The sequence below is a fragment of the Myotis yumanensis genome, unplaced genomic scaffold (assembly GCF_028538775.1).
Source record: "Myotis yumanensis isolate MYYU_CA2020_CCGP unplaced genomic scaffold, mMyoYum1.0.hap1 SCAF_3, whole genome shotgun sequence".
NCBI lineage: Eukaryota > Metazoa > Chordata > Mammalia > Chiroptera > Vespertilionidae > Myotis > Myotis yumanensis.
The window spans coordinates 125,981,712-125,995,803 of record NW_027223754.1 but is presented as its reverse complement, the minus strand read 5'-3'; the positions used below and the strand labels follow the sequence as shown (position 1 = coordinate 125,995,803).

General features: G+C 44.6%; 1 long non-coding RNA gene across 1 annotated transcript; it reads right to left on the bottom strand.

Moving 5' to 3' along the window:
* Positions 1-1,909: 1,909 nt before the first annotated feature.
* On the bottom strand, positions 1,910-12,025 carry LOC139005293 (uncharacterized). Its single transcript, XR_011470657.1, has 3 exons — positions 11,727-12,025; positions 3,359-3,540; positions 1,910-2,845 (listed from the first exon to the last, which is right to left on the bottom strand). It is a non-coding gene; the product is annotated as an uncharacterized lncRNA (long non-coding RNA).
* Between the last annotated feature and the right edge of the window lie 2,067 nt (positions 12,026-14,092).

Here is a 14,092-nt window from a genome sequence, read left to right as displayed (position 1 = left end):
AAATGTGCCTATGATCTACAAATATTTCATGATAGAGATAACATTCAAATCCAAAACCCCAGTGCCTGAGCACCATCCCACTATGTCATTCTTTCCAGCCCAGGCATTTCAAAAGAAAGAGGAAGTATAAAACACGGCCAATTACCTACAAGGCACTTATAGTTCTACTAGAGGCCCGTTGCATGAAATTCCTGCACTCAGGGGGTCTCTCAGCCCAGCCTGTGCCCTCTCACAGTCTGGGAGCCTTCAGAGGATGTCCAACTGTGGGCTTAGGCCCTCAGTTGGACATCCTTAGTGCTGCCACAGAGACACAAGAGGCTCCTGCCACTGCCGCTGCACTTGCCAGCCATGAGCCCAGCTCAGGGCTTCTGGCTGAGCAGTGCTTCCCCTGTGGGAGTGCACTGACCAAGGGAGCAGCTCCTGTGTTTAGCATCTGCCCCCTAGTGGTCAGTGCACATCATAGCGACCAGACATTCCACCGTTCAGTTGATTTGCATATTAGCCTTTTATTACACAGGACTAGAGGCCCGGTGCACAAAAATTTGTGCACTCGGGGGGCGGGGGGAGGGGGGTCCCCCAGCCCGGCCTGTGCCCTCTCACAGTCTGGGACCCCTCAGGAGATAATGACCTGATGGCTTAGCCCTGCTCCCGGGTGGCAGAGGGCACACCCAATCCCTAGGTGCAGCCCCTGGTCAGGCTCAGAGCAGGGCTGATTGGGGAGTTGGGGCACTGCCTCCTGTCATGCACAGAGCAGGGCGGATCAGGAGGTTGTGATGCCACCCCTAGTCACGCTCAGGGTACAGCCGATTGGGGGGTTGGGGCACCTCCCCGTCACACATAGAGCAGGGCGGATCAGGGGGTTGGGGCGCTGCCCCTTGTCATGCACAGAGCAGGGCCCATCAGGGGGGTTGAGGAGCTCCCCCCTGTCACACACAGAGCAGGGCCCATCAGGGAGTTGAGGAGCTCCCCCCTGTCACTCACAGAGTAGGGCCCATCAGGGAGTTGAGGAGCTCCCCCCTGTCACTCACAGAGTAGGGCCAATCGGGGAGTTGGGACACCTCCCACTGTCACACACAGAGCAGGGCGGATCAGGGGGTTGGGGCGCTGCCCTCTATCACCCACAGAACAGGGCCAATCAGGGGGTTGGGGCACCGCCACTGTCACACTCAGGGCAGGGCCGATGGGGAGGTTATGGCTCTACCCCGTCACACACAGAGCAGGGCCCGTGGGGAGGCGGGAGGTTGGGGCACCGCCCTCTATCACCCACAAAGCAGGGCTGATCAGGGGGTTGGGGTGCTGCACCCTGTCACACACAGAGCTGCAGGGTGATCAGGGGGTTGGGGAGCTCCCCCCTATCAGGCACAGAGCAGGGCTGATCAGGGGGTTGGGGTGCCTTCCCCTGTCATGAACAGAGCAGGGCAGATAGGGAGGTTGTGGCCCTGCCCCCTGTCACACACAGAGCCTCAGGGCAATCAGGGGGTTTGGGCGCTGCCTCCTGTCACACTGATCCCAGTGCCGGGAGGCATATTACCCTTTTACTATATAGAATAGAGGCCTGGTGCATGGGTGGGGGCTGGCTGGTTTGCCCTGAAGGGTGTCCTGGATCAGGGTGGGGGTCCCCACTGGGGTGCCTGGCCAGTCTGGGTGAGGGGCTGAGGGCCGTTTTCAGGCTGGCGGGTGACTGAAGCTCCCAACCGCTCCTTTTTTTCTTTTTTTCTTTTTTTATTCTGGGCCAGCTTTAGCTCTGAGGCCTCGGCTGCTGAAAGCAGGTTTCTGGCCTTTGTTTACCTTCTGTATTTGATACAATGTTGCGGTCCGGCTGGCTGAAGCCTGGCTGACTAAAGCAGGTTTCTGGGGTTTTGTTTAGCTTCTATATTTGCAACATAGTTGCTTAGAGTTGCAGCTGAGAGGCCGGCAAGTCAGGTGGGGAATGTTGGAGTCCGCAGTCACTGGAGCAAGAAAGCCTCCCTGTTTGCTTCAGTGCATGGCAGCCATCTTGGCTGGCAGTTAATTTGCATATCGCCCTGATTAGCCAATGGGAAGGGTAGCGGCTGTACGGCTAATTACCATGTTTCTCTTTTATTAGATTAGATTGGGATGCATAACATAAATCTATAAAGAATTAGTAACAATCCATGTCACTAAGCTATACTTGATCATTGCCCAACAGTGAAGGAGGATAAAGTGGCCAAGAGAAGAGACAGAAGCTGCCATCAATAGAGAAAGACTGACCTGAGCTTGGAAGGGCATGGATAGTGAACAGCAAATGGAGAGGGTTTTCTGGCATCTCCCTAACCTCTATGTAAAGAGCTTTCTTTATCTTCTGTGCTTATAGAATAAACTAGAGACCCGGTGCATGAATTTGTGCACAGGTGGGGTTGGCCGGCCTGCCCTGATTGGAGGCAATGGGAGCCGGCCAGCCAGGGGATAGGGGCTGTGGGAGGTTGGACTGCCAGCCCCGCTCCCACCCAGCCCATTGGCCAGCCACAGTGCGCATCATAGCGACCGGTAGTTCCGGTTGTTCTCGTCACTTGGGTTTTATATATATATAGATTTCAATTTCTCTAGAATGGCATTCAGTGTTTCTAACATGTGGCTTTATCAGTTAACATTTTATTTAGCTGCAAGCAGTAGAAAATCTGATGAACAGTGATTTTTACTCAAACATGGATTCTTTTTTCATGTCCAAGGCATGTGGGGAAAAGATGTCCAGAACTTCACAGTAGCCAGATGATGTCAGGCTCTTTCTATCTTTATCCTCTTCTATCCCACAAATATATCCTCATTCTTGGTGGTTTCATGGTCCAGAATGGCTGCTATACATAAGCAATCATGTGTGTTCAACCTAAGTAGGAAGAAGGGGGAGAAGAGGAAGCCCAAGGTAAGCATGCCAGCATGTCCACTTTATAAATGCTTTCCCATGACACCCACCAGGTTACATCTTCTTTACCCTTTTTGGCCAAACTTGGTCATGCAAGGGAAGCTGGGAAAGCTGGTGTTTCTGTTGTATAGCTCCATAATATGAGAAAACAAGACCAAATGGGGCTGTGACTGGCTTTTCCAGTGATGGTGAACCTATGACACGTATGTCAGAAGTGACACGCGAACTCATTTTTTTGGTTGATTTTTCTTTGTTAAATGGCATTTAAATATATAAAATAAATATCAAAAATATAAGTCTTTGTTTTACTATGGTCTCAAATACCAAAAAATTTCTATATGTGACACAGCACCAGAGTTAAGTTAAGGTTTTTCAAAATGCTGACACGCCAAGCTCAAAAGGTTCACCATCACTGGTATACACCATGCACAGTGTTGACCTCAGTATAGGTTCCCACTGCTTTTCCCAAGGCTTTACCCCAATGGACCAGCAAACCAAAGTCATCATTTCAAGAACACTTCAATCAGTTTTTCACAATGATCTTCTCCCTTCATAGACTGTGGAAATTCTTCCATGACTTCCCTGATCCCCAATAAGAGACATGAACGCTTCCTTCTGTCAGGCTCCCATTGTCCTTTCTCTGCACTTGATGGCTCCACCTATAAAAAGCAAACTCATCAAGTCAGGGACCATATCTTGATTTTGGTTCTACCAGCAGCATCTCACACAGCTCCTGGTGCATACAGACATCATGAAGGAAAGGGATTTTCCCCATGACTCAGTGCACATGGAGGTAGGGGAAGAAAGGCAGGCCAAATAATTTCAGGACTATTAAGGGCAGACGACTGGCACATTGGGGATGCCATCAGTATCAGGAGACTGCTGAGTTTTGTTTTAGACTTGTTGAGTGTGAGCTGATCATTGAACTCACAAATATAAATTAAAAGCATGTATCTAGTTTTAGGAGAAAAAGCAGGGTTTGAGTTCTAGGTTTGAAACTCGTTGGCAAAAAGAAAGGGCTCAGATTTCCATCCACAGTCAGGGAAGACCATGAGCAAAGAGGGAAAAGTGAGCTCCAAAGAATAAACATATGCCAAAAGCAGTGCCAGACAATGACATGGTTCTGATATCGCTGAAATTTTGCCAGATGGGAAGCATTGACTATATGCTTTCCCAAGTGGTCATGTGTCCTCATGAAGCACAATGGAGGCCAGACTTGAGCAAGTATTTTCAGTCCTAACTTTATATTTCAGGCTCTCTATGGATGGAGACAACAGACATGTACTGCTGTGAAACAGTGAATAAACAAATGTATTGATCTGATTTCCTTATGTGGTGAGTGATAAAACACCAATGAAATTGGCTTGAGTAAAGAGAACTTGGAGGAAACCAAGATGGTGGCATAGGTAAACACTGGAAATTGCTGCCTCCCACAACAACTTCAAAAATACAACAAAAAGACAAAACGGACATCATCCAGAACTACAGGAAGGCTGGCTGCGTGGAAATTCTACAACTAGAAGGAAAGAGAAAAGCACACTGAGACTCAGAGGAGCTTCGGAAGTAAAGTGCAGAGGTATGGAGGCTCGAGCGCGCATGAGTGCGCACGGAAAGGAGCTGGCACCTGAGGACGAGGCTGTCTTTTTGAATCAGGAGGGAGTCACAAGCTCCCGACTGCTCTGAACTCCGGTTCCGGGAAGTCTCTGGGGAGCCAGGACTCATACCGGGAGAAAATGGACTGTCTGGCAGCAGGCAGATCTTGGAACTTGAGGGCGGCTTTCCCTCAGAGGTGCTTGCAGCAATTACCAGGGCACTGAGACGTGGGGCCCCTTAGGGCAGGGCTGAGGATCAGCCATAGCTACTTGCTCCACCCTGTTGATTCCTTGAGACCCCGCCCCACCCAGGCTGCGGCAGAGGCTTTTGCATATGAATGCCCTGGCCCTTTGCAACCTGAAAATTACCTAACAAATTGCAGCTGGGCCAGACAGACCCAGAACTTCCAAGAGAAGGCCCAAGGCCCCACAGCAGCTTGCATTGCTTCACAGCTGGGCCTCATCTGGGCACCTCCAAACCCCCTGCAAAAAAAGGACGGGGAATCTGCAGATCTCTTCGTAGCTCCTGCTGGGCAACCTTAGGCAGAGGCTAAAATAGCACCTCCAAAGATCCAAGAGACAGTGTACCCAGCGGTCAGAGTGGGACCATCCAGATTACAACTCCTCAGATCCATAAGGGACACACTCAGGGGGCAGACTCAGCGAGCACCAAAGCCCCACTGAAGCAAGTCTTGCCCCAGAAGGGTGTCTTCAGCACAGAAGTTCTCCCACTGCAGACACAGCTGATTCTCACTGCCAATTGGCCTGGAGGTCAATTCCTCCCAGTGATACCTACAACAATCAAGGCTTAACTACAACAAGACTTTGCACAAAGCCCACAAGGGGGTGCACCAAGAGTGTCCACCTCAGGTAACTGGGGAGGCTGAGCCACTGGGCCCTATAGGACACCTAGCACACAAAACCACTCTACCAACACAGGGAAGCAGACAAAATGCGGAGACAAAGAAACAGGTCACAAATGACAGAAATGGAGGAAAGCAAACGACTGGATATAGAGTTCAAAACCACGTTTATAAGGTTTTTCAAGAATTTTCTGGAAACCGCCAATAAATTTAGTGAGACCCTGGAGGATATGAAAAAAGACCAACTAGAAATTAAGCATACACTGACTGAAATAAAGAATAATATACAAAGATCCAACAGCAGACAAGAGGATCCCAAGAATCAAGTCAAAGATTTGAAATACGAAGAAACAAAAAATACCCAACTGAAAAAGCAAAAAGAAAAAAGAATCCAAAAATATTAAGATAGTGTAAGGAGCCTCTGGGACAACTTCAAGCATACCAACATCAGAATTATAGGGGTGCCAGAAGATGAGAGACAGCAAGATATTGAAAACCTATTTGAAGAAATAATGACAGAAAACTTCCCCTACCTAGTGAAAGAAATAGATTTCCAAGTCCAGGAAGTGCAGAGAACCCCAAACAAAAGGAATCCAAAGAGGACCACACCAAGACACATCATAATTAAAATGCCAAGAGCAAAAGACAAAGAGAGAATCTTAAAAGCAGCAAGAGAAAAAAAGTCAGTTACCTACAAGGGAGTACCCATACGACTGTCAGCTGATTTCTCAACAGAAACTATGCAGGCCAGAAGGGAGTGGCAAGAAATATTCAAAGTGATGAATTGCAAGAACCTACAACCAAGATTACTTTATCCAGCAAAGCTATCATTCAGAATTGAAGGTCAGATAAAGAGCTTCACAGACAAGAAAAAGCTAAAGGAGTTCATCACCACCAAACCAGCATTATATGAAATGCTGAAAGGTATTCTTTAAGAAGAGGAAGAAGAAAAAGGAACTCTTACCATTTGCCACAGCATGGATGGAACTGGAGAGCATTATGCTAAGTGAAATAAGCCAGTCAGAGAAGGGTAAATACCACATGATCTCACTCATTTGTGGAATATAATGAACTACATAAACTGATGAACAAGGACTGATCCAGAGATGGAGAGGCATTGATTGGGCTGTTAGGCCTTGGAGGGAAGGTAGGGGAGGGTGGGGGTAAGGGGGAAAGATCAACCAAAGGACTTATATGTAAGCATATAGGCCTAACCAATGGACATGGACAACGGGGGGGTGAGGGCATGAGCGGGGGGGGGGGGGGGGTAAGGTGGGGATAAGGACACATATGTAATATTTTAATCAATAAAAAATATATTTAAAAAAAGAGAACTTACTGGCTCATGGTAGAGCAAGGATGGCTTTTGCTTCAGTCATGGCTGGATTCAGAGCCCAAGTGATGTCCTTAGCACCCTGTCTCTTTCTAATACCTCTCATCTCTATTCAGTTCTGATTTTCTCTTAATTTGTACTCATTGTCTCTTACTGCAGATGGCTTTCCCTATTCATCCAGGAAAGGTGCCAGAAAGCAACTCCACACTCCATCATCTTTACAGCTTATGATCTCAAGGCTAAGCGAGGGCTCTCCTCATTTCCTAAGCACCTAAGTAGCAAATCTCAATGAAGAATCTGGTTGGTCTTTCTTGGTTTCCTGCCTATCCCCAAGCCAAGAAAGGAAACACTCTGATTGACTCTGCTTAGGTCACATGCTCACTTCTCTGGAAAGTCAGGTGTCCTCATTAAAATCCAGTTCTGTTGGCAGAAGAAGTGGAGAAGGGGTTCGAACAGGTGAAAACAACACCAGTCGTCTCTTATAAGGGCTATTGCAAACAGGCTTTAATTATTTGCAGCCTGCTTCCTTGTTAGTGGATTCAGACACCTGCAGCTTATAGATCATTCAACAATGAAGACCCACTTGACTCACTGTCTCTGCTGCCCACTTGCCTGTTTAGCTAAATAGACAGCCTCGTCATATCCCTCTGGTCTTTCAGACATATTTCAGGAAGAAGAACTAAATGGAATCTTAGGCCAGTCTCTCAAGACTATTTCCAGTAACTGGATTTATCCCTAGTTGTTTTATAATTACATCCATTTGGATTCTACTTGGCTCTTCCTCCTACCTTCCTGAACTGCATCTTGGATTTCTACTTTGTATGCTATTTCTTCTGGGCTTGAAATATTACTTTATTTTCTCCAGGTATAACCCCCTTACCAAGTTCCCATGACTAGGCCACTACTCTTTCACTGAGTAGTAGAGCTATCTGCAGCTGGAAACTAAACTCTGCTCACTTGCCAAGCCTTCTTTGTATTGCCCTGGATCCCCTGTGCTATCTCTGGAGGCTGGTTCAGATGCTGAGTCCCACCTCACACTGGCCAATCTCCAATTATGACAGCTACTAACATCCCTAATAAAAACTTTCTGTCTCTAAGCATGGAACAGACTAACAAATCTCAGAGGGAAGACGGGGGAGAGGGTGGGATGAGATTAACTAAAGAACTTATATGTATGTATGCATAACCCATGGACACAGACACTAGTGTAGTGAAAGCCTGGGGCAGGGATTGACAAGTGGGATAAAGGGGGTGATGGTGATAAAGGGGGGACATCTGTAATACTTTCAACAATAAAGATAAATTTTAAAAAACTTTCTGTCTCTATATGTGCAGGATAACCAGGTCACATGGAACAACATATATGTTTATTGCATTATAAACATTGGATCTACCCAATGGAACTATGCAGGAGTGGAAAGAAAGCCCAACTCTCTTACTTCTTTATTACACTTTGGATCCAGGGCCTTTAAAGAGTTTGTACTGGTTGGTATCAAGGTACTGAATCCCTCCTAAATGAGATCCTGCCCTTTCTGCCTGATGCCCCTTTTCCATAGAGTTTAAACCTTGTGATGGGATAGCTACCATATGGTTCCCTCCATTTCTCCCACATCTCTTTTAAGGCTCCTTTACTTAAAACTCCCTTTCCCTTCCTTCAGGAAAAGAGCAAAGAACTCATGCATATTGATGCACATAAATAGACTCCATTAGTTTGGCAAACATGCCTGGACATGAACTCCAGCAGCAGAATCGGCCTGAGTTCGGGTGGAAATCTCTGCTACAAGAAGAGGCATGTTACTGGAAAACTGTTTCCCAGCCTGGGTCTACCTACCAAAACATTCTTGGTATGTGTATTGGGTATGGGTCACGCACCACTTCACGTTCTCTCAACCCCATCTCCCCCTGCAGCCACTGCTATGGCATCAAGTTCCATGTGGTCTTTGTCCAGGTTCCCATGGGTGTAATCTGATAGTACTTATTGGGGCCCCCTTCACCTCTTGCATTCTGCCCCAGGTCTTCTCTTATGCAAGGTGCAGTGCACCTAGGGAAAACTCTTTGGCGCTAACACATTATAACCCAGAAGTAGTGCTATGGGACCACCTTGATGACCGAAGCTAATGATACATAGTTCCCTCTTTCATCTTTCAGACAGGCTTTTTAAAAATATGTTTTTATTGATTCTAGAGTGAGAGGAATGGAGAAGGATAAAGAGATAGAAACATCAATGACAGAGAAACATCTATCAGCTGCCTGCTGTGCACTCCCTACTGGGGATTGAGCCCGCAATTCAGGCACGTGCCTGGACCGGGAATCAAACTGGTGACCTCTTAATTCATGGGTCAATTCACTGAGCCATATGGGCCAGGCTCAGGCAGGCATTTTTGAGACACAATTCATAAGTCTCCTGAGAAGGTTCCAAGTGAGATGGAACAGAAGTGGCGAACCAATAGCTCATCCTGTTGTGATTATGTAAAACACAGAGTTCATTCTTGTATTATTTATTAATTATTGTATTATTTTCCATATGAGCAAATGTAAACCTACTTTTGCCCCCACCCTGTGTGTAAAATTCATTAAAATGAACACTTAAAATTCATATGTCTTATGTAAGTTATGTCATAATTTTTCTTGAAACTTTTTTAAAGCACCAGAAAATTTATGGATGTATTAATACTCTCTGAAAGAAATGGATACATCATTGTTTTGGGACATAAATTTAAAATATAGATACAATGAGATGAACAGCTGGATTCTTAACTCTGTCAGAGCAGGAACGCTTTCCTTTAACAAATTTGAATGAAAGTGACCTTATTGGTATATAAATACATATTTAAATATAACATATATAGAAATATTAAAACACATTATATGTAGTAACATAATAAATATGTTACTGTATGTGTAGTCGATAAGAGCATTTTCAATTAAAACTTGTTAAGGGAAAGAGTTCCTTCTCTGACAGAAGTATATCACCTAATATAATAAGTGTATTACATAAAATTATATATACCAACATATTAAGTATACACAAAGAGATTACTATATATACACAAAGAGACTAGTGTATATACACAAAGTGGTTACTTGTTTTGAATAAAGGAGATTGAATCTGAACTAATGAAAAGACAAATAAATTGCTGGGATTAAAGCGAGATGATGATGTAGCCCCTCATGCCATTATTTAATTATAACTGTATCTCAACCGGTAGTAGACATCTATGGGAGCTCTGAGCATCTAAAAGGCAAAAATTGCATTCTTGGAACACAGTTCAAATATCAATGAAATTACACATAAGCATAGAGACATCCGCTGGATGCTAGAGAGGTAGAGCCATAGGTAACAGGCCGGAGGGTAGCAGCCAGGGCAGGAGCCAAGGAGGTAGAGGAAGTCTACCCTGGCCCAGGTTTTCCAGGTCACTGAACTATGTGGTCAGGAGCATCACAGCGACCTCCAAAGACACAACATGTGCCACCAGCCTTTGGCGCCTACCACACAGGGGTACCAACATGCCAGCAGTGTTAATCTGAGACACAGCACCCACAGTGGTGAGAGAACCACAGAGAACCGCTGCCCCCTACCCCCGCACAGGAGAAGCCAGAACCTGGGAGAAGGTGGAGAGAGGAGAGCTGTGAACCAGATTAAGTTTCAAACTGCATGGACTTAGCTTTTAAAAACTGCAAATTTCTACAATATGCCCTAGATGTTGTTGAGGAATGTTAAAGGGGATTACACATAGCACCATAGAAAGTACTGATTTGAAAAAAAAGAATCCATTACCTGTTTGTGCCCCAATATGTTGAGATCCCTCAATTAACAACTTAATAAGAGAACAGTGATCATAGATGATAGATACATAGAGACAGAGGCAGGGATACATACATACCTAAGACTCAAATAATTTTAGAGTAAACTAAGAATAACTGTATTCACTGGGGGGATTTTTACTATGCTCTGTGTTGAACCAGGTGCATTACCCATTGATCCATTTCATCCTCACAACAAATATCATATTATCCCCATTTCTCAGATAAGGAAACAGACTTTAAGAAGTTTATGTAACTACCCTGAGCTCCTACAGTAGATGAGTGGCTAGTAAGTGGCTGTCTACCTCTTAACCTCCTCTTACTGCTTATCCCAAGATCAGAGTCACTAAATCAAACTACCACCTCATTTTATAAATGTTTAAACTTAGTCCCAGAGAAATTAAAGAATTTGTCCAGAGTTGCTATTAATTAGCAGCAGAGAAAAGATTTCTAATATTAAAAGGTCTTCTAGTTTTCACTACAGGGCTTATAATAAGGCTTTTTAACAAAACATTACCAATGTTTTATACACACTTTTGTTTTGAACAGCAATTGTTATGGTCTGCAGAGATCACAGTACAAGGCAAGTGGCTGGCTCTGGTTGTGCTCTGTTGAGAGCAGGGATGGATGGGGCGATGTAAAATTCTAAACTACTTGTGAAGTTCAAAGGCATTTTTATCCTTTATGCTGTCAGCACTATAACACTAGGTGCATTTCCAGCACCTAGCACAGTGCCTGGCACATAGTAGGTGCTCAATACATGTTTGCTGAATGGATAGTCAATATAAACATAATCAGTGGACCCTGGACAAAATATAAACCAATGTACCTTGGCCAAAAGAAATAAGGTCCTCTCCTTTAACATTGTGTAGATAATATAGATTCACTTTGGATATTTTTTTTCCCAGCTCACATCAGTCCAATTTTTATTTGCATCTGTAATATAGATGCATACACATGGACTTATCTGTCATCGCGTCTGAGCTAACCATCATAACATCACGACCTGTCACCAGACATCAAGGCCAAATTTTCTACATTATTCTCTCTCCATTTGTGTATTACTTGTGTTGCTTGTTTCTTTTTAATATTATCATTAAAGAAAGACTCCTGACTTTCTTTACCCCTGTGATGGAGGAAGGCACTGCTTGCCGGTCTTGCTGATGGACCTGTGCAGAAACTTACAAAATGGAATGGGAGTTTTCTCCTCCTCCCCTCCCACCCCGCCCCTCTTCTGTTAAATTCTAACTTACCTCCCCTCTCCACATGGCAAGTCTAGCTGCCTGCCCCAGGCAGCCCTGCCAGTCAGGCCAGGCTTGATCTTGTTCTCCAAATGGCTGAAGCAGGGAGGCTGAAAAGGAAAGACTGCTCTCATTCCAAAGCTGCTTCGTCCTCACGGGGGAAAAATTTTTTCAGAGAAAGGTAAACGCAGCCAATCTGAGAAATCTTAGTTGATTATTTACTATTACTTAACCTTCGAAAGATTCCACTGCAAAAGGGAGGGCAGGTAGTTCACAGCCCAGGGAACTTTTTTTCTCTGTATAACTAGCAAACTAAGCTAGTTAGGTTGGGCTGATGTGTAAAGAGGCTAGTTCTAGGACTCTCTCCATTTCCCAGAATGCCTCACAGTGGACATGCAAAGCAGCTGATTTGCTAACAGGGCTGAGGAGTTTGATTTTACATGATTACTGAATTATTGCTGGTGCTTTGCAAATCAGCTTTACCAGTGCTCATAACTATCCTTAGCTGATCTTTGCAGCATAAAGAGAATCTGTCAATATAAAGATGAATGAAGACTTAAACAATATGAAAGGAAACTTTCTTAAAGCAGAACATCAAAATTCAAACATGATTTTTACTGTTTTAAAATGTGGTTCTGAAGTTTGAGAGCATCATTTCGTGGGACTTGAGTTTTCAGGCCAAATCTTTGTGCAGAGATATAAACTATTCTGCTTCAGAAATATTATTATTAAGTACCTGAAACAATTACTCAAAATACCTAAATGCTATTTGCAAAATAGTTAGGCAATAATGCTGCATAGAAAGCCTTCAATAGGTAAGACTATTCCTTCTTCTTGGGGGTTCTTAAAAAATATAGTAAGTAAAAAAGTGGTTTATGTTATATAAGGAGCAAAAGTAAAGATGGTAAACAGACTTAACATCAAAAATAACAGTGCACTTTTTACTATGGCTACATCAATTAGGAGATACAATTAACAGAGCTACTCTCAGTGGCCAAAGCAAATCAGTGGTTTATTCTGACACATAAAGTCAGAAGGCATGAGGTCATTAGGGATCCAAGTATTCTGTCCTCTTCTGCCATCCTAATCTCATAAACTAAAATGGTTGCTGAAATCCCAGCTATTCCATCAATGTCCCAGGAAGGAAGAGAAGCGGGGAGGGGGAGGAAAGGGGGGGTTGGGGGGGAGAGCAAAAGGAATATCCTATCTTGTTACCCAGAAGCTCCACCCATAGGGTTGCCAGATTTGGCAAATAAAAACGATAATATATTACATGGGACATACTTATATTTAAAAAATGATTTGTTGTTTATCTGAAAGTAAAAATTAACTGGGCAGACCATATTTTATCTGGCAATACTACCCATCCAACAACATCTCCTAAGGCAGTGGTTCTCAACCTTCCTAATGTCGTGACCCTTTAATACAGTTCCTCATGTTGTGGTGCCCCCCAAACATAAAATTATTTGCGTTGCTACTTCATAACTGTAATTTTGCTACTGTTATGAATCATAATGTAAATATCTGATATGCAGGATGTATTTTCATTGTTACAAATTGAACATAATTAAAGCATAGTGATTAATCACAAAAACAATATGTAATTATATATGTGTTTTCTGATGGTTTTAGGCGACCCCTATGAAAGGGTCGTTCAATCCCCAAAGGGGTCGCAACCCACAGGTTGAGAACCTCTGTCCTAAGGTCTCATTGGCTAACCCTACTGTAAGGGAGGCTGGAAAATGCAGCCTCATCTACACTGATAAAAGAGAAACATGGTAATTAGCGTATGACTGCTACCCTTCCCATTGGCTAATCAGCATATCCTTATGCAAATTAACTGTCAGCCAAGATGGTGGCCAGCAGCCATGCACTGAAGTGAACAGGGAGGCTTGCTTGCTCCAGTGACAGCTGACTCTAACGTTCCCCGCCTGAGTTGCCGGCCTCTCAGCTGCAACTCTAAGCAACTATGTACTATGTTGCAAATAAGAAGCTAAACAAAACCCCAGAAACCGGCTTTCAGTCAGCCAGGTTCAGCCAGCTGGACCGCAGCATTGTATCAAATACAGAAGGAAAAACAAAGGCCAGAAACCGGCTTTCAGCAGCCGAGGCCTCAGAGCTAAAGCTGGCCCAGAATAAAAAAAAAAAAAAAAGAAAAAAAGGAGCTGTTGGGAGCTTTAGTCACCAGCCAACTGGAAAACGGCCCTCAGCCCCTCACCCAGACTGGCCAGGCACCCCAGTGGGGACCCCCACCCTGATCCAGGACACCCCTCGGGGCAAACCAGCCGGCCCCCACCCGTGTACCAGGCCTCTATCCTATATAGTAAAAGGGTAATATGCCTCCCAGCACCGGGATCAGCGGAGCAGCGAGGCTCCCG